The 23,025-nt window shown below is 46.8% G+C and overlaps 1 long non-coding RNA gene across 1 annotated transcript in view; it reads left to right on the top strand.

Moving 5' to 3' along the window:
- Positions 1–786: 786 nt before the first annotated feature.
- Positions 787–23,025, top strand: part of LOC131278383 (uncharacterized) — a 61,781-nt gene continuing 39,542 nt past the window's right edge. The window contains exon 1 of the long non-coding RNA XR_009185699.2: positions 787–1,170. This is a non-coding gene — a long non-coding RNA (uncharacterized lncRNA). The remainder of the gene's footprint in view (positions 1,171–23,025) is intronic.

Raw genomic sequence — 23,025 nt, 5'->3', positions numbered from 1 at the left:
TGACAACTTCTTTCATTTGTGTGGCACATTCATTGCAATTGATGACACCTTTTGGAGCACTGCTGCACCGCATGGATTATAGTTTACATTGTAGTTTACACTCTCCCCCAGTCCATTCAGTGGGTTATGGCAGGATATATAACGTCCTGCATCTGTCCCAGCAACATCGTTCAGGACAACCCCAAGTCCTGAAAATGATGGTAAAGACAAATGAGTTTATATGGCTAAGAGATTTCAAAATGAGTCGGGGGTCGTCAGAGGGATCGTGCTTATGCACGTCTCCGCGGGATCTCAGGGACGGTCAACGCTTATCCTGAAGTTTGGCCATTGTTAATGCTGTTGCTGTCCTTTCCTTACAGAGTGGCTTCCCGGGTGTCCTCCTCCCCGCCTCCGCCCCTGGCTGCGCCCGGCCTTCCGCGGGCTTGTGTCTTCCACAGACCCTCTTCCGCCTCTGCTCTCGCTGCACTCACTTTCCTGCCTCCTAATGCCACGCTCATCCGGGCCTTCTGAATCTGAGCACAGAGAGGCCCCAGCTCACCAGCAACAATGAGGCCTAAGAAAGCAGGCCATTCGAGCCGGGACAGACGTCAGCGAAACCATCTTAGTGTTTGATTGGCCTTTTGTTAGGAGAAGAGTGACTCTTTAAGCGAGGCCTGAGAGACACACTGGTCTCTTTTTCAGAGTGGACAGAGCTGGGGTGGCATGTACTGAAAGGGCAGTGTTCGTGACTGAAACTGGGTGTGCCACAAGCCTGGGATCGTTGGGAGGCCTGAGGAACATCGGTGTGGGAGCCAGCTGGGGGCCAGCGAGAGTCCAGCAGCCCCAGGAAGGATGGGCAGAGTGAGTCCCAACTGAAAGCCAGGTGGATATCATCAGCCCGGTGGCCATGATCAGCCCAGGTGGCTATGATCAGCCCGGTGGCCATGATCAGCCCAGGTGGCTATGATCAGCCCAGGTGGCTATGATCAGCCCAGGTGGATATGGTCAGCCCACATGGATTGATCAGTGGAGAGAACACACAAGGAGACGCTGCTGAGAGAACACACGGCAAGCCAGCTGGGCCGAAATCAAGAGCCAGGGGGATCCCCGGGCAAGTGGCTGAGTAGGATGTTCAAGAGGAGCAGAGCTTGCACACGTAGTACCAGATTTGGCTTCAAGCACATCAACACGGTGAGTTGTCCTGATACTTGGTAAATGATGTCTCTGATTTTATTTTGAGGTTTCAGTCTCTGCCAACCATGGGAGGTTAAAATAATGAGTGAGCAGGTGAGCTGGGAGCAGGATGAGGAAGGAGGTAAAGGAATGAAAGAAAGCTGGAAGGAAGGAAAGAATGAGAAACATCTATTTCTCTTAATGAGTAGATTGTGTGGTCAGTGATTAATTTACCTGTTTATTTTCTTAAGTGACTGCGACTGCCTAGAATATACACACACTACAGGTGTGTCAGCAAAATATATTCCTATTCTTAACTTGCTTTGGTAAGAAGAGATGGTTGGTGTACTTGTTTAATCACTGACTGCATGGGAATGGGATAATAATTTTGGGTTGCAGAGACTTTGTCTTCATGTAGATTAATGACAAGACCAGTTTCCAAACAAAAGATAAAATCCAATGAGTTTCTGGACTGTATGGGTTCTTGGGGAGAATTGCCGTAGAAATGCCATTTCGTTCTCCGTTAAGGAATTCTAGAGAGGCTCATTTCCGGGGTCTGTGGGAAAGGAGGGTGGTGTTCTTGGTTATGCTCTGAAAGCAAGAGGGAGCATTCCTCCAGGTAGTCAGCAAAGCGCGGTATAAACCCACAGGGACTTCATCAGTAGCTCAATGGCATAAATTCAAGCCCATGGACATCTAGGAGACCGCCAGGCTTGTTTGTGAGTGTCTGCGTTGATAAATAGTACTGGTCTTTCCTGGGAACTAGGCGTGTACTCCCAGCTGCGGTCTTTATCACGTGGCGCACAGCATCACCTGTCCAGGGCTTCATTCATTCCCTGTGCGCTCAGGAAATTTATCAGGGGTGTAAAAATAATTCAATCAACGCCTGGTTGGTTAGGTTAAGTGGAAAAAGTAGTTTCTTTGTGTCAGGAAATTTCACTCCACCACAATTCTCTATTCTGTTGTGCTTTTATTGTTCAAAACAATTTCTTATGAATAGATTTCTATGAATTTCAAATTGGGTTATGATTTAAAATTCTTGCCATTTAATCCATACCACCAAAATATGTATATTCTTTTCAGAAGCATTGTAGTGAAAGTAAAACAGACAACATGGGGAAAGTTCAGTAATTAAATATTTTCTCCTGTAATAACTCTTTGTTAATTATTTTTAAAAACACAGGTATATTCAGTGTTCATTCAACAGGGTTTAAGAATTGTATGTACCTTAATAACCACCATTCAAAACAAGATAATGAACATTTTGGTCATTATCCCCCAAACTCTCTCCAGTCCCAATTACTTTCTGATGTATATATAGATTAGTTTTGTCCTTCTTTTCTTTATTTGGATTTCCTGTAAATGCAGTCAAACTGTACACATTCTTTTGGGATTCATTTATTTTGCTAAATACAATGTTTTTGAGACTCATCCATGTTGCTAGGTGCATCAGTAGTTCATTCTTTTTTATGCTGAACAGTAGTCCGTTGTGTGGATATAGCATATCCAGTTGGTCTAGCAACATTTATTACAAAGACTTTTCTTTCTTCAATGGATTATTTTCGCATCTTTGTCAAAGATCAATTGACTGTTTAGCCTGACTCTATTTCATCCAGTTTATGTATTTATCTTTGTGCCAATACCACACTGTCTTGCTGACTGTGGCTTCATAAAAGATCTTGAAAGCAGGTAGTGAAGTTCCTCCAAATTTGTATCTCTTTTTAATATTGTTTTGGATATTCTAGATCCTTTGTATTTCCATAGAAGTTTTAGAACCAGTTTATTCACAAAGGCCTGCTAGAATTTTTATATGGAATCAATCAATAAATTGGGGAAAACAGACATCTTAACAAAATTGAGTCTTCCAGTCAATGAAGATGGTATATCCCTCCATTTATTTAGGCCTTTTTAATTTCTCCCAGAAATATCTTTTAAGTAGAGGTTGGGCACTTCTTTCACTAGATTTGTTCCTTGGTGTTTGATAGTTTTTTAATGCCATTGTAAATGGTACTGATTTTTACAATTCTGTTTTCAGTGTTTATTACACATATATAGGAATACAATTGATTTTGCACAATGACTTTGTATATTAGCACTTTTATAAATTCACTGATTAATTTTAGTGATTTTTTTGGTAGATTTCTTCATACAAAACCATAGTTTGAGACTAATTAGATAGTAAATAAATTCAGAACTGTGTTATAGTTTTAACCCTGTAGTAATTCTTTGCTTCTAAAAGTTTTGTTGCCTTGGTGCTGGTGGTGATGGCAGTTTGGTGGGGAGGCTGGGGAGAGAGGAGAGTTCATAAGACAAATCATTCATTTCAATTGCAAAATTTCAAAACCATATGGTTAGGCTTCTCCATAACACCCACCCTTAAATTGGCACCAATTCTTTGAAACTATATATAATATACACCCTTTCTTATATATCTTTCAAAGCACAGTAAATACAGTCTTGATACCTAGAGCTATATATTTTTTCTCCAATTCTTACAGCATATTTCCTAGACATAAATAGCAGGCACTGTTTTGAAATGCCCTGTCACTTGGGAAGTCATGTTCTCAGTTTTGGCTTGGAGCTGGGAGGAGCAAGCATGGAAATAGTAGTAGCTATCATTTAGGGAGCACTAACTACATACCAGGAACTAAACAGTTTACTTGCATCACCTCAATCCTCTTAAAGACCTTTTGAAGTTAGTGCCATTATTATACCTATTTTAGAGATGAGGAACAGAGACTTAGGTTAGGCTGTTTGCAAGGTCATGAAATTAAAAAGTAGCAAAAAATGGGAAGCAGATTTGGCCCAATGCATAGGGCATCCACCTTCCACATGGGAGGTCCAAGGTTCAAACCGAGGGTCTTCTGACCCATGTGATGAGCTGGCCCACGTGCAGTGCTGATGCAGGCAAAGAATGCCGTGCCATAGAGGGGTGTCCCCTGTGTAGGGGAGCCCCACATGCAAGGAGTGTGCCCCATAAGGAGAGCCGCCCCATGCAAAAAAATTGCAGCCTGCCCAGGAGAGGCGCTGCACACATAGAGAGATGATGCAGCAAGATGACACAACAAAACGAGACACAGATTCCGGGTGCCGCTGACAAGAATACAAGCAGGCACAGAAGAACACACAGTGAATGGACACAGAGAGCAGACAACTGGGGCAGGGATGGGGGAAGGGGAGAGAAATACATCTTTTAAAAAAAGCAAAACAAAGATTTGAATCAAAGTTTCTGACTTTAGAGCCTCAGTTTGACCACCAAATTAAAGTGTCTTCCAAAGTATCTGTTTAGAAAGCCAACAATTTCCTACACTTCTTGGGTATAGAAAAAGAATTTAGCCAGGCTTGAAAATTCTTAAGCTGATAAGAAATGACACCCACTTTCATTTATTACCATGTAATGGCATGAGGGGTGGTGATAAATCTTAACTGGCTAAGGTGGTGCTAAGAAGACCAAGCGCTCCTCTGGTCGCCATAGAGACCAGGGCGAGGGATACAGGTCTCAGAGGCTGGGGAAGCAGCACCAAGCCCACACTCTGTTGACAGAGTGTCCCTGGGGCGCCATGTGCCATGGGCTATATCACCCTCAGGTCAGAAGGCTGTATGAGTGCACCCTGGGGGCCCTCTGCCACGTTTGAGGGGCTCATCCAGCAATCACACACACACAGCCCGCACTAGAACCGTGCACAGATTCAGATACACCAGGGCTGAAATTACACAGTGATCCCCAAACCAAACAAAACCAAACCAAAGTAGGGCAGTAAAAACCTGGGATAACAAGCCCAGAGAGCACTGGCACCAGACTTGCAAAAAAAGGTTCCCCTGTATGCTAGAGATTACAGAATCATAAAGAGCATGCTTGTAAAACACAACAGGCTTGTTGTGTTTCAGTGCAGGCTGAACTTGGCAATTCCATGGCTATATCTTATTTCACTTAGGGGGAGGGCGTCCTTAAGAAACAGGCTTGAGACAATTCAGACAGACTCCATTCTTTGCGGATTGTTGCCAGTTAAATCCACAATGATGTTTTTATGATAATTTAACTTTTCTATATGTTGACCTTTACTCTTCATACTTTAGAAATGTAGGAGTGGGGAAAGTACTTTATAACCCCTGGTGACATTCCAAGAAAATGTCATTCACCAGTACCAGCACTATCCTGGAATTTCCAGACTGGAGAATGGAATTTGGCAGAATCCGTCTACATCAATCAGGGCACCTGGCAGGAATGGTAGATTCTTCAGGTCTAAGAGACATTCTGTTCCAAGAAACCCCATCTTTTCAGATCGCGGTCAGGGCTGTGGTTTACTCCTTCACAGGCATCTCCCTCCTTCAGCCCACTGGAATTCTTCCAACCCTAAGGTCCACTCTGATACCTGGGGCCTGTAATCTTGGAAGTGTTTCTAAATATTGGAGGACATAGTCTCTTGGAGTTTTTACTGCTATCCTGAATATCACTGATCACATCGCCAACAAAGGAAAAAAACAACAGTTAGGACAACTTCACATTACATCGTGAAAACTCTGCGTTATAAGAGTTAGAGAGGCAGAAGTTTTAAAGGCCCTTTAATCATACAATCTGACTTAATTTTAATCTTACCCAGAACAATTACTTGTATTTTCTCAATTCAAATCATTTCTAATCTCAGCCAGTATTATCATTGTTTCCACAAAACTATCAAGGATACTTGGCTTTCTATACAGAGCCAATGAAGTATGTCTTAGTTTGCCAGGCTGCTATGACAAATACCACACATGACTTGGCTTAAACTAGAAGATTTGATTGTCTCATGGTTTCAGAGCCTAGAAGTCCAAAATCAAGATATCATCAAGGCTATGTTTTTCTCCCAAAGTCTAGTGCCCTGGTGCTGGCTTGCTGCAATCCTCAGGGTACCAGGCTTGCATATCTGCCTCCCATCACGTGGCGTGCCCTCTAATCCTTAGGTCTACTCTTCTATACTCTACTGGCTTCTTCCTCTGGCTTGTTCTGGCTCCTCTCTATAAAGCCTCCAGTAATATGGAATAAAGTCTGCCGTGAATCAGTTGACCATGCCGATGTTGGATTTTAGAAGTCCTATTGACAGATAAGTCCACACCTTCACCGATAATAATCTTCAAAGGGTCCTATTTACAAACGAGTTCATACGGGAATATGAGTTAAGACTAAGAATGTGTTTTAATCTGCCACAAAATACTTGGTGAAAATTGTGCATATTCTCTAAAGGGTATTTTTTTTTTATTTTGTCTTCCACCATCCTCCTCTTTTTGATTTTGTATTATGAAAATTTTCAAACATACCAAAAATTGGAGAATATACTCACCATCCGCGTGTCACAATTGTTAATATTTTGCCATAATTGTGTCAATCTATCTTTTGTTGTAATTTAAAATTAATTACAGACACTGCTACAGTGAAGCAGTGATGACACTACATTACTATTTCCATCAGTAAGTATCTTTCAAAATTATGAATTTGTTGTCTTCAAGGGCTATCCTCAATCCTCTGTTGCTCCCTGTACCCTGGAAATTAGAGCTTATTGATGGATTAAATTCAGGTGAAATCTTTTTTTTTTTTTTTTTTTTTTTTTTTTTTTTTTTTTTGCTAAGAAGCCTTCACTGCTGATGCTATTCACTTCATGTCGCATCATACCAGTGCCAGTGTACCCCAATCTTAATGATGCCAAGATTGGTTCCCAGGTTAATAGGGTGCCCACAGATCTCTCTCCACATTATAAAGTTTTCTCGCCACCTTTCTGACCAGCAAGTCCCCTGTGGGGCAAGGCTTTGGCTCTTGAACATCAGGTTCCACATCAGCTCTTGCCTGAGTACTTCAAGCATCCATTGATGATCCTTGACTTAATTCATCCAAGGTGATTTTCTAATTCTATCATCTTTGGACACTTACTAGCGAGCGTTCTTTCATAATGAAGTGTTTCCTCTCAAAGGTGGGGCTATTTTGTAACCCTGATGGATTGCTTAACACTTCCCCTTTAATTTCTAATTTTTAGAGTAAGAGGCTGGTTGAATAGTTGCAAGCTTTTGAAATAAAATAATTCACTGTCCTTATGTTGTAAATGCCATGTTATTTATAGTTTATTGTTTTGAAGGATTTCATAACACTAATATAATTTTAGGTCTATAAGTTCAGTAGAACCACTCTAAGCAATAAAAAAAGTTAATTATTAAATTGTAAATTGATTGGTTATTGGATTCAAATGATGTGTCAATTTTATCAAAATGACTTGTCCAGTCTATCCCATAAAAATATATAGATACAGCCCTAATCAGAATTTTTGAAGGAATAATAGGGAGGGTAATTTTGTGAGAAGAGGAAAAGGGATACAGAAAGATGGATTCTCCCCTCATTGTTTCTCGGTTTTATGATTTTCCGTTTTGTGTTGTTATTAGCCAAAAATATCTGAGTGGCCACTATGCTCCGTGCCCCACCTTTACATCCACCCACCCCAGTCCTGTCCCAGGGCACTAAGGGGACCTAATAAGGAGCTCTGAAGCAAAGGGTGCCTGTAGGGAGGCCCACATCGGGTTGAATCGGCTGGGGCCTTGTGCCTCCTTTGTACTCCACCGTTGGATGGGTCAAGCCCAAGAAAACCATGATCTTGGCTCAAAAGCTGAAGCAGACCCTAAAGAAATCACAGTAGAGGGCTGTCAGCCAAGATTGTTCCCACAGCAGGACAATGAGAGCCTTTCCTGAGTCAGGTTTTGAGCTGCTCATCCCATGGGGACCACACAGGGTCAGGGGGACCCACTGGTCCCCTCCACCTACCCACCTGGCTTCCCACCAGTCCTCTTTCATTCTCCCATGCTCCAGCTGTCCTTGGCTAAGATGCAAAGGTATACCAAGGTACACCAAGGATGGCTGGCAAGACATCACCAGGATGCTACACAGTCCAGGGAAGCAAGCCTGCCAATGCCTCCAAGACCATGAGACAATAAACTCCTGTTGTTTAAGCCAGCCAGTGTGTGGTATTTGTCATAGCAGCCCTGGCAAACTAAGACACGGTTGTTACTTGGATAAGCTGAGTTCTCTCACACATTTAAGCTGGACCACCCCATCCATTCAGTGAACTACCTCTTAATATTCAGCTCAAAAGCCCTCTCTTCCTGCAAACATTTCCTAGAAGCATTTCCTAGCTTCCTTTCCTCTAGGCAGTAATTACTGGTTTTCTTGTCTGTCTTCTCTACTAGACTGCAGGCTTGCATAAAAAGAGAAAAATCTTATTTCCAAATTGCTCTTGCCTACCATAGAGCTGGTACAGAGCAGGTGCTAAATAAAAGTCCCTTGGATGGAACAAAAGAATGGAAATAATGAGGAGTGACTTTGGCTTATGCTAAGGAATGCATTGATTTCCCCCTTCTCCTTCCGTAAGCAAAAGGGCTGAGCTGATTTCTCTCAAACCACCCTCAGTAAAATTCGCCTGGGACCAAAGGGAAAGGAGCCTGGACAATTTCAGGCTCAATGGAAGAAAATGTTTCACATGTAAAGAATAGCCAAGAAGATATATACAGGACTAGGAAAGGGAGTGACTGAGGGACCTAAATGGAAACTGTTCTCAGTTTACAAAAATGCTTTAGCCAAGAGAATCGTAATAAAAGAGCTGAGTTATTAAAGCTCAACCAAATAAACACAGGGCTTTCCACCCCCACCCCACTCAATGAAAGTGGTCATGTAATCATGCTATGATTAAGGAATGCCCATGAGTTAAATGCCTCGGAATATGTGAATAGACATAAATCAGCCAATCCCCCTCTTCGGAGGCAGCATTCTTTAACATCCATTAATCTGCGGTTGGCTCCTCTTGAAGCTCGTGGGCCCCTCCGGACTTCTCTATCTCTTAATTGAAGCGGTGTGCCTTGGAGAATTATTGCTCTCCTACATCAGCCGTCCCTTCCAAGAGTGTATTGCAAAACAAATACAGGAAAAAGGAACTGGATTCAATTTCTAGGCCAGAGCATTCTCTGAGTACGTCTGCCTGGAGGCCCACGCCCCCAAAGTTCCGACTTGACGCAGGGCAGGCTTCTCCCATCAGCCTCCTCATTGTCGGTGAGTACTAGATGTCAGACTCTTTCCTCACCAGCTTTGAGGTATTATGTATTTGATGAAATCCAGGGCTGTGGATCAATTCACAATGGGATGAAGATAGGCTCTGGAAAATATAGCTCCGGCATCTTTAATGTTCTCCTTTTCCTTTTATCCCAACCTTCACACTCCTGGGAGCTTAAGAACTCATAAGTCAGCTGGGGAGCTGCAAGCACCTCCTTCTCCCCGATGGCAGACAGATGTCTTCCGGCCTTCTCGCTGAACGACTTGGGGCCCCTAATTTATAATCCTGATGAAGCCAGTGAACAGGACCTCTTGAGGCCACCCCATCACCTGGCCCTTTGAGTTAATCTGGGGAGGAAAGTGGAGCCCATGGCCAAAGAGCCACCTCCTTTGGGCTTTGGAGACTTGGTTGTGTGGGGTGGCAATAGGGAAACGCTTGTGCACGCAGCAGCCTGCTGGTGCCCACATTTGGAAGGGATCAAGCCCCAGCCATGTGAATCATTCGGCAAAAGCAGCTGCATGGAGCGTCTCATAAATTGCAGCAGCAGGAGTTTAGGCAGAGAGGCTGTGATGACCGTGTGGCCCCAGGAACCCTGCTGGGGAATGGAGTCACTGCTGGGGTCCAGTTTCACCAAAATGCCACCAAAAAAAAAAACCTTCAGTAAAAACCGCAAGGGAGAAATTATTTGGTTATGCTCTGATTAGCATTTAGAGTGTTGGGTAACATTAGATCTCCCAAGTCGAAGACATCTTATATTCTTACCTTAAAAAGTATTTATTTGTTTATATTTAGTTAGCTTCATAATAAGTGCTTGCTACATGTTTCCCAAGTGCTTTACAAATATTCTGTTGTTAAATCCTTCTGATAACCCTATGAGGTAGGCATGATTATTTTCTCTTGCACCTGATGGCAGGTCATTGGTCTCATTGTCGAGTACCTAGAATCTCCTATATGTGTGCTAAAAGTCCTCCGATAGGTCATACTGGCTTGACTAGTCATCCCTGTGGTGGATTGAATTATGTGCTCCAACAAAGACACATTCTAAATGTGAATCTGTGATTGAGGGTCCGAGCCCATTTGTAAATAGGCCCTTTGGAAGATGTCATTTTTAGGTAAGGTGGGGCCCAGCTGGATCAGGGCAGGTCTTAATTCGCCTTACAGGAAGCTTATAAAGAGAAGCCCATGGAAACTGGCAGAAAGACACAGCAGGAGATCAAGCACATCACCATGTGATGGAGGCAGAGATGAAAGCCCAGGAACCCCAAGAATTGCAGCAAGCCAGCCCCTGAATGCCACAGATTTGGGGGAGAATGCATGGCCTTGATGATGCCTTGATTTTGGACTTTGAGCCTCCAAAACTGTGGGAAGACAGGTTCTCATTTAAGCCAATCCTTTGTGTGGCATTTGTCATAGCAGCCTGATGAACTAAGATGCCCCTCAAATTCATGTCCACCTAGGAGCTGCAAATGACTGTTTGGAAGCAGGACCTTTTCAGATGCAATCAAGTTAAGATGAGGTCATACTGGATTGGAGTGGGCTCTAAATCCAGCATGACTGGTGTCCTTATAGGAAGAGGGAATCTTGGACAGGGACACAGACATCCAGAGAGGTGAATTTCAGGAGGAGATGGAGGAAAAATTGGAGTGCTCCTACCGCAAGCCAAGCAAAGCCAAGGATTGCTAGCAACCAGCAGAGGCTAGGAGAGGCACAAACCGATTCTTCCAACTCTGCTGAGGCCACTTGATTTTGGACTTGGAGTTTCTAGAACTTAGAAAATAAATTTCTGTTGCTTAAAGCCACCCACTTTGTGGGACTTTGTTATAGCAGTCTAGGAAACTAAGACAAACTGGATTAACCATTTCATAACAAGTTACTAACCAAGAATTCCTTGTTTTGTCAGTGATAGAAATGAGACTTCTAATTTACTTAGGGTTGGTGGATATAAAATGGGTTGGTTAGGAGGAACCAGTGGCTCTGGCGTTCAAGATGACAACCTTTCAAAAGAGCTGGCGAGTGAAGGTGGGGACCTCATGCTTGAAGTCAGAAGCAGCAGCGAGACAAACCTGCTTACCTACCTGCTACCTCACATCCCTTCTGTACATGTACTGGGTGCAGCAACCTCAGTTCCAAACCTGATCTTTGTCATGAGGGGAATGACTCAGACAGAACACCAAAACTAGTTCTTTTGTAATTCGTGTCAATCAGAGGAAAGGGTTGAAGCAACTGTATTAGTTTCCTGTGGCTGCTGTGACAAATTACCCCGAAGTGGGTGGCTGAAAACAACATGAATTTTGGGGAGTAGGTTTAGCTCAGTGGTTGAACACCTGCTTTGCATGTATGAGGTCCCAGATTCCATCTCTGGTACCTCATCCCCCCAAAATCATGAGTTAATTATATTTTAGTTCTAGAGGTCAGAAGTATGAAATGGGTCTCACTGGGCTAAAATCAAGGTGTTGGCAAGGTTGCATTCCCTTCTGGAGGCACTCGGAGAATCTGTTTCCTTGCCCTTTTTCCAGCGTCCAGCCGTTACCCACATCCCTTGACTTGTAGACCCCCTCCGTCTCCACAGCCAGCAGTTTTCTTATACAGCATCTTTCTGATGTTGACTCTTCTGCCTCCTCTTCCACATTTAAAAGATCGTGTGATTACCTTGCACCCACCTGGATAATCCACAATAATCTGCTTATTTTAAAGCCAGCCAATTAGCAAACTTCATTCCATCAGCAAGCTCACATCCTCCTTGCCTGGTTCTCAGAACCTGTGGTCACAGGTTCTCAGGGTGAGGAGGTGCATCTTTGGGGGCCATTACTCTGCCTGCCACAGCAGTACATGTCACCAAGGGTCCTTAGTGAATCACCATGGAAGTAACTCTAGAATTAAATTTTTGAGGAGCATCATCAAAGTGGCTCACCCCATCTTTTTTCTCAGCAATGGCCAAAGTTGTGTGGAAACAAGTTTGGATCCACAGTCCAGCATGCTGGAGGGGCTGAAACCACATCTGTTCCAGGCCTTGGGAATGGGTTTTTCTGGTACTAATAGTTCTGTAGTCTTTTTTTTTTTTTTTAGATTTTATTTTCAATTCTCTCTCTCCTTCCCCCTCCCCACTTTCCCCATTGTGTACTCTCTGTGGTGTTCTTCTGTGTCCGCTTGCATTCTTGTCATGTGGCAACGGGAAACAGTCACTTTTTTTTGTTGTCGTTGCATCATTTTGCTGCATCAGCTCTCTGTGTGTGCAGTACCACTCCTGGGCGGGCTGTGCTTTTTTCTCATGGATGGCTCTCCTTGCGGGGCGCACTCCTTGCACGTGGGGCGCCCCTATGAGGGGGACACTCCTGAGTGGCATGTCACTCCTTGCACACGGCAGCACTGCACATGGGCCAGCTCATTACATGTGCCAGAAGGCCCTGGGTACCGAACCCTGGACCTCCTATATGGTAGGCAGATGCTCTATCAGTTGAGCCACATCCACCTCCCAGGTCTGTAGTCTTAAGGACCAAAATCTGAGGGGTTTGTGTTTTCCTTCCCCAAATGTTTACTCCATCCTTTGCCCCAAATGCCTTCAAACATTGTCCTAGTTTATCGCTCCTGTTGGCTTAACTATACTGGAGGTGCCTCTGCCACCTGCACCCATGTTAAAGTACAGCACCGGGCAATACACCTAACCTAGAAAAATGGGCATCCTCCTTGGTACATACCAGATTTCTGTAACGGAAAATTATTATTTGAGTGCAAACAAGGTTAATTTTGCTGACCTTGGGGGTGACCTTGTCACTCAGTGGAACTCCCCTTCGGTGTCAGGCTTTAGCCCTTGGGGAGGAGCGTTTCATTGCCGAGAACTCCACCTTGCTGGGGCGGGGGAGCAGGCAACGCGGGCGTTCACCTCTTCAGATGTTCTTTGGCATCGAGAAGGAGGACATTTCCTTAACATTCGGGGAGTTGGAATAAAACCAGTGCCTGCCTCTTGATAACATAATTCAAGTACGGTGTCATGGCGCTGGGGGAGAGCGAGTGGAGTCGAGGATTACTAGCTTCGCTGCTGTGGAGAAGGGTCCAGAGGGGACCAACCTCCTGGGGCTTGGGGAGCCCTGTCAAAGGGCCCTGAGCCCGGCCCCTATCCCCACCGTCCCAGACGCAAGCCGTCCTCCCCTCCTCCTGAAACTCTGCGCAAGCCAGTGTTTTCTAATAAGCACTTCCTACATAAAACCAACAAGGGGAAAAATTCCTCTTCAAGCACATGTCTACATGGTTACATTTCTCTTTGTCAGAGAATTATCAATGACGGCCCCAGGGCTCCCAAGACTGTACACATTGTGCAGCTTTGATTAATGGGGTAAGACAGATTGTTGATATTCATGGAATTCAATAGTCTAACCTCAGACCCATGTTTACAGCACATTGACTTGCCACTTAAAAAAAAAAAAGTATGCTTTTTATGTTTGGTTATGAGGATGAGAGCTCTGCAGTAAGGAAACCAGGCCAACATGTCTAGTTGGGTAGCCAAAGCCAGACCGTGCATTTTATGTAGCGATTTAAGATATGAAACTCAGACAATTGCACAGAGATTCCCAGCCTCACACTTTTCCTAGAGTTTCTGCAACGGGGCTTAGAGGAGAACCTTCAAAATCCTCAGAGCAGCACGGGACTTTTCTGGTTCTGACAAGCAGTGAACCCATGTACCTTGGGCTGCTCTAGCTGATTTTTTACTTTATTCCTTGCATTAAAAAAAAAAAAAAAAAGCAGAACGCAGAGTTCTTCATGAAAGGCGAGTCCGCCAAAGAATGAAAACATTTCATTCTGCATTCATGTAGCCCGGCGTTCGTGGTTCCGTGACGGTGACCACTTTCATTTCCATCATCCTGTTATGGCTTCAGAATCACGCCATGTTATTAGTTGTCCCTCTTTTGCCGAGGAGACAGATGACGAACAGAATGAATAACTTACCCCAAATTACCCATGAAGCCAGGATTATTAGGCTCTGCCGGCCAGGGGGCTCACCACAAACTGCACTGCCCTGGCAAGTAAAGGCAAAGCCAAGTCTCCAGCCCGCCCTCCCTGTCCACCCCCAAGACAGGAAAGGGGCCAGGTGCAATTTGTTCCTGCCAAAGTAGCCCAGAATGGGGAGGAGTCATTTGAATATTTTTAATCAGGAATACAAGCAGCATGTGGGTTGGAAGCTATCAACTCTGGGGAATGGAGGGGAAGACGAGTGCTTTTCCTCAAGAATATTCCTGAAGAGGTTTTGTGATGTTTGTCACCCAGAACATGGGAATTAATTCAGTGTTTAGCTGAAGAGTGAGCCTGGACTGAGTTGTGAAGTGGATGAAGTTGGGTCTCATACTTCTCCCTTTTCCCCCGGGGGCTTCCCCTCCTTTAATGTACCCTATTTCCCACTCTTGGGTCCCCTGGGTGCTCAGGTCTGCTAAAGGGGTCCCCCTGGGCAGGCTCACCAACCCCCACGGGAACCCCATCTTCCCAGATCCCCACCCTCCAAAGCACCCCTCCTCGGAGGCCCCGTTATATAGTGACGGATGCAGGTGGATTAATCAGAGAAATGCAAGAGCTAGTTGGTTTCCCACCCTTTGTGGACAGTAATGCTGATAATAATAACATTTTATTTCACGGTATTTTCATGCCTCAAGGGACCTAAGAGTATCGTGGGAGGAACGCAAAGGAAATGGAAAAAATAATAACATTCAACATCTGGTATTCAAAATAGGATTTTGCAGCAAAGCAATAAACTGGAAAGGCAGGGCTTTTTGAGAGAAATGGTGTCCTCAGTTCTTTCCCATCCCATTTGCACAGCAAGAGCCCGGCTCGAGGATGGGTCTCTGGACCATCGATGGGGCAGGACATGAGCAGAAGGGAGCGGGGAGTGAGCCTGCTAGCTCTGACCTGGAGGATGGTGAGACAAATGTGGGGGACAGAAGGAGTTAGCGGGAAGGCATGGGGGTCCCAGCACACGTGTGGAGTGCATTTGCTGAGCTGAAGGGAATAATGGGGGGGAACCCCTCTGCTGGGTGGTCCCTCACTAACACAGGGGGCTGCCGGGAAACCAGGAGGACAGAGGGCCACCTTTGGCCTAGGGAGCCCCGAGGCACTAGCCGGGACCCTATATGGCTAAGCTGAGTGGCAGAGGGCCTGCCAAGTTCCCACCCTCGTGGGAGCCGAGTGACCTGCCACGGAGGTGTCTAGAGGCGGATGGAGCCACAGCAGAGTCCCGCCTGCTCCTGACAGGTCAAGAAGGAATGGCTCTCGTGTGGGTCAGTCGTCGACCTCGGCCACCCAACACCCAACTGGACCCCACAGGGAACAGCCAGCCCCCCACCCCCGGAGGTCGCTCCCCCCGTGCCACCAGGGCACACAAGCTCCTCTCCTCCCTCCGCACGCCTAGACACCATCTTAGAGGGGGGACAGGATTAGGGTGGAATCTGGTGGGTCAAGTTAAACCTTCGGGGACTGTTTAAACCAGGGCTACTCTGAGGACTGGGTCAGCCCCTCAACCCGTTGCTGGCCTGGGATGATAGAAGTACAGAAACCAAGAGGGGGCCCTGAGAAACACTGGGTTTTCGTTTCTCGTCTGTTAAAGCAAGTAGCTTGCTGTTCATGGCTTACACAATGGGAATTCATGGGCTCACAGTTTTGAGTCCAGGAGAAGTCCCAAGTCAAGGCCTTAGTGAGGCAATGCTTTCTTCCGGAAGACGGTGGCCCTCTGGGGCTGGCTGCGGGCAGTCTTGGTCCTTGGCTCTCCCATTCCCATGTCAGTGCACAGGGTGGCGTCTTCTCTTTTCTCTTCTGAGTTCCATTACTTCCAGCTTCTGCCTGCTCCCCAGGGCTTCCCTTTCCATGTCCAATTTCCTTGGCTTATAAGGACTTCACCCACGTTGGGTGAAAGCCCCCCTCCTTCCATGTGGGCCCACCTTAACTAATACCATATTCAAAGGACCTGTTTACAAGTGGTTCATACCCACAGCACAAGGGTGGGGCCCTGAATAGGTTTTTTTTGGGAGGACACAATTTAATCTTTAACCCTCTTATAGAATTTTGAGAGAATAATTTCATGTTTATTGCAATTAATCATAAACAACTTAGGCTTGTATTTTGTATGTCTTTTTAAATTTTATTTTCTACTAGTACATTTTTATTGGGTTTTACAAAAGTATCTGTTATAGATTCGGTGTTAAACACAGCAAACAAAACATAAAGAGGGTTCCCTTACCACAGGTAGTTTGAAAAACATACTGTTATGGATGGAACTAGGCTTGTTTGTTTTAATAAAATTTCTATTTTGAAATAATTTCAAATATATAGGACAGCTGCAAAAATAATACAAAACCCATACAGAGAGCCCCAACATACCTCCACCCAATTACCCAGCTCCACCAACTTTTAACAGTTTGCCACATTTGCCATATTATTCTATCTCTATCTAATCTATTTCTTCATCATCCATCTATATCTAGCAATCACTTTATCACCTTTGTATTCATCTATTTTTTTAAATATTTGAAAGTTGTATATATCATGCTCCTGCAACACTTAATACTTCCATGTACATTTCCTAAAAACAAAGATGTTCACGTATGTAACCACCTTAAGTACATTTCTCAAGTTCAAGAAATTTAACCTTGCTCTAAAGCTTACAGTGGGACTAGGTTTAAAACCAGACTATGTATATTTTTCCCTTCTACCCAGCAGACAGGAACTTGTAAAGGAAGATCAAACCAATCTTGGAAAAAAATAAACAAGCATTGCTTTCTCTGCACATCTGAATTGTGAGAATGAAATTTTCCTGTCACTTCATCTTTCAAGGCTTCCCTTTAGATCCAGGATTTACAGTATCATCAGGCCCTGGGAACTTTGCCCTCCAGGAGAGCCCCCTCTGTGTCCTTTTGTCTTAGGGAACAGATGTAGCTCCAGTGATTGAGCACCTGATTCCCAGGTCCTGCATTCGATCTTCAGTACCTCCTTAAGAAAAAATACATTTGTTGGTATCCCATGCACAGCTGACTTTACAGATCAGAGATTTCTTTGCTGACAAACAGATCTACCTCAGGTTTCCTTAAACAGTGATCTCCCCAAATACACTCAAGCAGTTCATTGGGGATCATTAACTTAGTTCTCAGAAGTAAGGGAAAGCATAGCACATGAACAGAGTAGGAGCATCTTCAGCTGGAAATCAATCAGAAACAAAGAAGGGTTTCTGCCAAAATGAGTGTAAGTCAATGGGAATGCAATTCCATTTACTGTGACATTCCCAGGAAGACAGTGTGTGCTTAAAGAGAGGGGAAGGGAGGAGCAGATTTGGCTCAATTGATAGAACATCTGCCTTCCACATGGGAGGTCCAGGGTTCAAACCCCAGGCCTCCTGACCCATGTGGTGAGCTGGTACATGTGCAGTGCTGATGTGCACAAGGAGTGCCGTCCCATGCAGGGTGTCCCCCATGTAGGGGAGTCCCACATGCAAGGAGTATGCCCCTCAAGGAGAGCCACCCCACATGGAAAAAAAAAAACAGCCTGCCCAGGAGTGGCGCTGCACACACGGAGAGCTGATGCAGCAAGAAGACACAACCAAAAGAGATACAGATTCCTGGTGCTGCTCACAAGAATGCAAGTGGACACAGAAGGACACACAGCAAATGGACACAGAGAGCAGATGGGGGGGAATAAATAAATTAAAAAGGGCGGGGGGAGGAATTCAGACCCCCCAATTTCATGGAATGCCTGAGTGTGACCTTATTTGGAAATAAGGTGGTTGCAGATGTGAGCCAGTTGGGCTGAGATCATACTGGGACAGTGTGAGTCCTAATCCAATGACTGGTGCTGCATAAGAAGAGGACATTGGCACATGGTCACACAGAAGAAGACAGCCCTCTCAAGACAGAGGTGGGAATGACATGGCCACAAGCTGGGGAATGCCCAGAGCTGCCAGAAGCTGAGAGAGGCAAGGAAGGTTTGATCTCTAGAGCCTTTGGAAGGAGCGTGGCTCTGCCGACACATTGATTTCAGACTTCAGGCCTCCAGAACTGTTGGAGAATAAATTGCTTTCATTCTGGGCCTCCTTGTTTGTGGCAATTTGTTACAGCAGCCCTGGGCAGCTCATACCCTATCCCATTTAACATTATCAACCACCGTCCAGAGTTAGTATCAATCTCCACATAGTAAGGCTGAAATGACGGAGTTGGGGAAGTTAAACTTTGCCAAAGGCCACATGCCTAGAAGGAGCACAGCCAGGCTTCCCAACTTATGCCTACCTAACTCAAAAGCTGTGGTTTCCCACCATACCCATGGCCTGCAGGACACGAGACCCTAAGGAAAGTGCCGGGATCAGCTGTACTGTAGGGTATGCAAGGGTCTGTGGGCAGCCCATTTGCTGGTTTCTCCGTCACTGAGGAGCCTTCTGACCCTCTTGCCTCTGACGAGGGGTGGGTCTGGGACAAATGAAAGCATTCCAGTTTAACTAGAAAATACGGAGGGGCACACTTTTTCAGTTGAGGACCCCAAAGGAGCAAAACGACAAGTCTCTTTGCTTGGAGAACTGTAAACTGGAAGATGAAAGGGTCCCCAGGGGACAAGCTGTGGCTACAGCTCTCATCTGCCAGCCAATAAACAAGACGGCCCCACTCAGCATCAGGAAATGAAGTAATGAAATTACTCACCGCCAGCCAGGCAAGCTCGGGCCGCTGCAAAGTGCCCTTGGAGGGGTCCTGCAGTTGGGACCTGGGGTGCGTGGAGTGACTTCTTGGGGCATGAAACTGGAGATGCCAGATGGGAAACAAAGTGAAACTCCCTAAAAAGTCCTCATCCTAGAGAAGTGCAGTACAACTCAGATTTCTGTGCAAAATGGGTTTTGTGAGTGTGTGTGCATGTACACACAAATTTAAACACACATACAAAATGACAGAAAAGCAGAGGGAGACCTGGCTGTGTGTGTCCGTGTTTGTAGTCTTCGAAGCTTCAGGTAAAGCTGAATATGTGGGGTGGGAGCTGAAATTCTTAGGAGACCATCAGACCTGCTCCCCCCAGCAGCCTTCACTTAGGAGGCCGCAGCCACCCCCAGTCCGTGGTGCTGCAGTGAGCCGGTGTCTAAGACATTCCGGGAAAGCCCGTAAACTCCAGCTATGGCTGTCACCCTAGCAAGCACCCCCGGAGCACCTGAGCTCTTTCGGTTTTATAAAACATTGGAAATGCTTGAGCATTTGAGAAAACTGAAGATCTTGGAACATTTTGACTGGTTTCTTACAATTTAAGGAGACTCCATCATTGATCATGTGATGCTCCGTAAGCATCAGAGCATACCCCTGGGCCATGTGCACAGCCAGCCTTGTTCACCTCCGGACCGGCCACCACCCTAGGCCCAGGCAGGAATCCGCAGTGACGGTAGCGTCCAGCCTCGTGGCCTCTCCTCCTGCTTCTGTTTTCCAGTGATTTCTGGCAAAACCAAGGAGGTTTTGGCCTGCCTTATCTTGGCAATTGGCTTGAAACCCCTCCAAATATATTCCAAATACTAGAAAAACAACGGTAGGCAAAGTGAGAGGCACTCATTCATTCATTCAACAACTATCCACCAGTCAGTGGATGGCTGAGCACGGGCCAAGCTCGGGTGGCACAGGAGGATTCATGGAATGTAAGGGAGGCTGGCCTTTGCTCTTGGGGCACCCACGGTATGCTGGGGGTGCCCGACAGTTAAGGAAAAATTCTATAAACATTGGGGAGTATGGCAAATGCCATTTGTGGGCTGTGATTTTGGGGAGAGCCTTTCTAATGGAGCAGGTTGGGGAGACAAATGAGATTTTTAGATGCCACTAGGCTGTCTGAGACCTCCCAAAGCTTTGGAGATTGGGGCAGAACGTAATCAGTATTTATTAAGTGTCTCCTTGATGATAATGCATCCTGCTAAAAAAAAAAAGGCAAAAAAAAGCAAAGTGAGCAACAAACCACGACTCCACCAGTCTCAAGGACCTTAAAATGTAGTTGGGGAAGTAAAGCAAAGAGGCCTGGACTCCTGGAAACACTACTGCAGGCGTTAAAAATACCTGCCCTGGGTTCACCTCTCAGGTTCTTCATCTCAGGTGTGTGGCATCGGGCACGTTTCTTCACCTCTCTGTGCCTGCTTCCTCACTTATGAAAGCTGGTGCCTATGCACTATGAATGCTGCGAGGAGGAGGCGCAAGGCACTCAGAGTGAGGGGGGCATGTGTTGCTCTTTCCAGCACTGCCCTTGTCCCACACATGGCCCACCTCTAACCGTGGTCTGCAGCTTCACATGGATGAGTCTACCTCTTGAGGGCGGAGCCGGGGCTGCTGTGGAGCCGGGGTCAGGTCTGCTCAGATGCCCCCGGGTGTTCCTGGAAGCAGTGCCCAGGCAGGAGCAGCCCTGCTTGGCTGGAGTCTCTGCGGGGCGTGGCGGCAAGTGGTGGCTCAGCCCTTGGAGTCGGATAGGCTCTGAGCGCCTGAGTCTCCAGGGCTGCCAAACCAAGCACCACAAACAGGGGCTTCAACCGACAGGACTTTATTGTCTCCGTTCTGGAAGCCAGAAGTCTGAAATCAGGTGTCAGCAGGGCCTCAGGCCTCTGACCAGTAGGGGAGGGTCCTTTGGGCCTTTTCTGCCCCGGGTGTTTGCCACCCGCCCTGAGAGCCGCGTCACTCTGGTTGCTGCTCCCTTGTCTTCCTGTGGCCCTTTCCAGGCATCTGTTAGAGTCTGGGTTCAGATTTCTTCTTCTAAGGACCCTGATCCAGTTTGGCCCCCTCCTACCTAATCCTACCTTCCAAGATGCCCCTTCCAAGTAAGAGCACACCCAGGGGTGAGGACTTGAACTTGACTTGGGGGGACATAGCTGGACCCACTGCAGCACCTTGCGCCCCCCCTCAGGCAGTTGACTTAAGTGTAGATGGAGGGGAGCGCCTTCCTTTGGGTGCAGGCCACCCACAGCTGTGTCCTGTCTAAGCTGACCAGGACGATGACCGGCATCACCAGCCAGGCTGTCCCCTGTCATCCGCTGTGCAGGGCAGTGCCTGAGCAGGGGGCGCTGGGCAATTGTCCCCCAACTACTTCCCCTGGCTCAGCGCAGCTAAGCCAGCCCTGCCAACGAGTCACCAAGGTGGGCCCAGGGATGGCGTGGGGCTCTGTAGGGGATGGCATAGGAGAGAAGAGGCCCTGGGGTGCTGGGCTGAACTATTGGGGCCCCCCACAGTGGCCCAGAAGTGGCGACTGAGAAGAATAAGGCTGGGAGGTCCCCTTGAATGGCCCACAGGAGGCACCCCTGGCCTGCCGGAGCGGTGGGGCCTCAACTGTGCCGAAAGCACCCCCTTTCCACCCTCCTCCCACCCCTCTTATGTCAGGAACCCAGTTGTCCTTCCGAGGAAGAAGCAAGAGCATGGTAGGCCCTGCCCGGTGACCTCGGTGACCTTGGCCAGCAGGTGCACAGTCCTCCCACTGACGGGCCCCACGAGCTTCTGGCGATGCCTTCCCAGCTCAACAGCCCCTGGCGGGTCGGTGCCCCCATGCACGGGCACTGTCCCATGGAGGCCGGGCTGACGGCTGGGTGTGTCTGAGCTAAGCCTGCCCCTGGCTCAGGCAGCTTGAAAAAACAGCTGCCAGGGGCAAGCAGCCGGTGTGAGTCAGAACTCCCCAAACCAGAAGTGGGCAAGACGGGGCGAGGAGGGGGCACAAGGCTGGCAGCGGGGAGACGGGGGCCACTGTCCTCAAAGCAGGCCTGCGCTGTTCCAAGAAGAACCCAGTGCTCTGCCACAGGCACCTTGGAAAACAGGGAGGTCCTTTCCGGTCCAGTAAGGTAATCTTTTGTTTGGCGGTAGGAATTCAAATCTCGTTTATTCATACGTCAGTAAAAATGACAGTCTGGCCAAAAAAGAGGGTTGATGTTTTGGCTCAGGTTTGAGTCTCGATCCAATGCAATCATGGCTATTTCTAGGAGACCAAAGAGAGAGCAGCTGGGGCAACGATTTCCAGAAAATGTCCTTAGTGACCCTTTTAGGATAACCAGTTCTGAGGCAGGTCAATTTGGCTTGGCCACAGTTCGGGACACTGGACCGAACCGTCGGCTCTTTTCCACATCAGGCAAGGGGCTCAGAGAGTCCACTTGCCTGTACACGTCAGCAGCAAAAGTGCCCGCGTCTTGTAATTCCAAGAGCAGTTCTCCTTTCTTAATTTATTAGTATTTTTAAAGTAACACTGGCTGTTTGGCCGCCGAGAAAATCAACTACCAGCCCCCATACCTTTCTTATTACGTGGGAGAACTTGTCTTCTGAACGTGTTTCGGAGGCACCTTCTGGTTTTCCTGCATTTGGCTCATGCCAGCAGGCTGCCTGCAAGAAGGCCTCGTGACTCAGTGCCAACTCCAAAAAACATAATCAGTTGCAAATGTTTCGGGGTGGATGACTGATGAATGCAGTAACTTTATCACTTCTCCCATTTTTTACTGTTAGCAAACTGTAGAAATCTCACATGAGACAAGCTCCTTCCTACTTCCTCCCCCTGCTCAACAGTCCTTTAAAAAATGACTCCAACATCAGCCAAGGAGGACGGGGGTGTCTGTGGCTGGGAGCAGCCTGGGCGTCAAGGTCACAGGCAGAACGCACACCTCGGCTGACTGGACAGCGTCCCTGGACCGAGCTGCTGTCTGCATCGTAGCTCTTCCCCCGTGAGGGGGCATTTTGCTCAGTCATTTTTCTTTGCACGTGAAAATGCGTTTCCCTGGGAGCCGAGGGACCGCGCCTGGCTCGCCTGGGGTCCACACGAGGGGCCGTGGGCTCGGGCAGGTTCAGAGTTGCTTGCCCTGTCCCTGGTTGTGTCTCAG

The sequence above is a fragment of the Dasypus novemcinctus genome, chromosome 4 (genome assembly GCF_030445035.2).
Source record: "Dasypus novemcinctus isolate mDasNov1 chromosome 4, mDasNov1.1.hap2, whole genome shotgun sequence".
NCBI classification, from domain to species: domain Eukaryota; kingdom Metazoa; phylum Chordata; class Mammalia; order Cingulata; family Dasypodidae; genus Dasypus; species Dasypus novemcinctus.
Note: the sequence above shows the minus strand (reverse complement) of the source record. Positions and strands in the feature narration are given on the sequence as shown.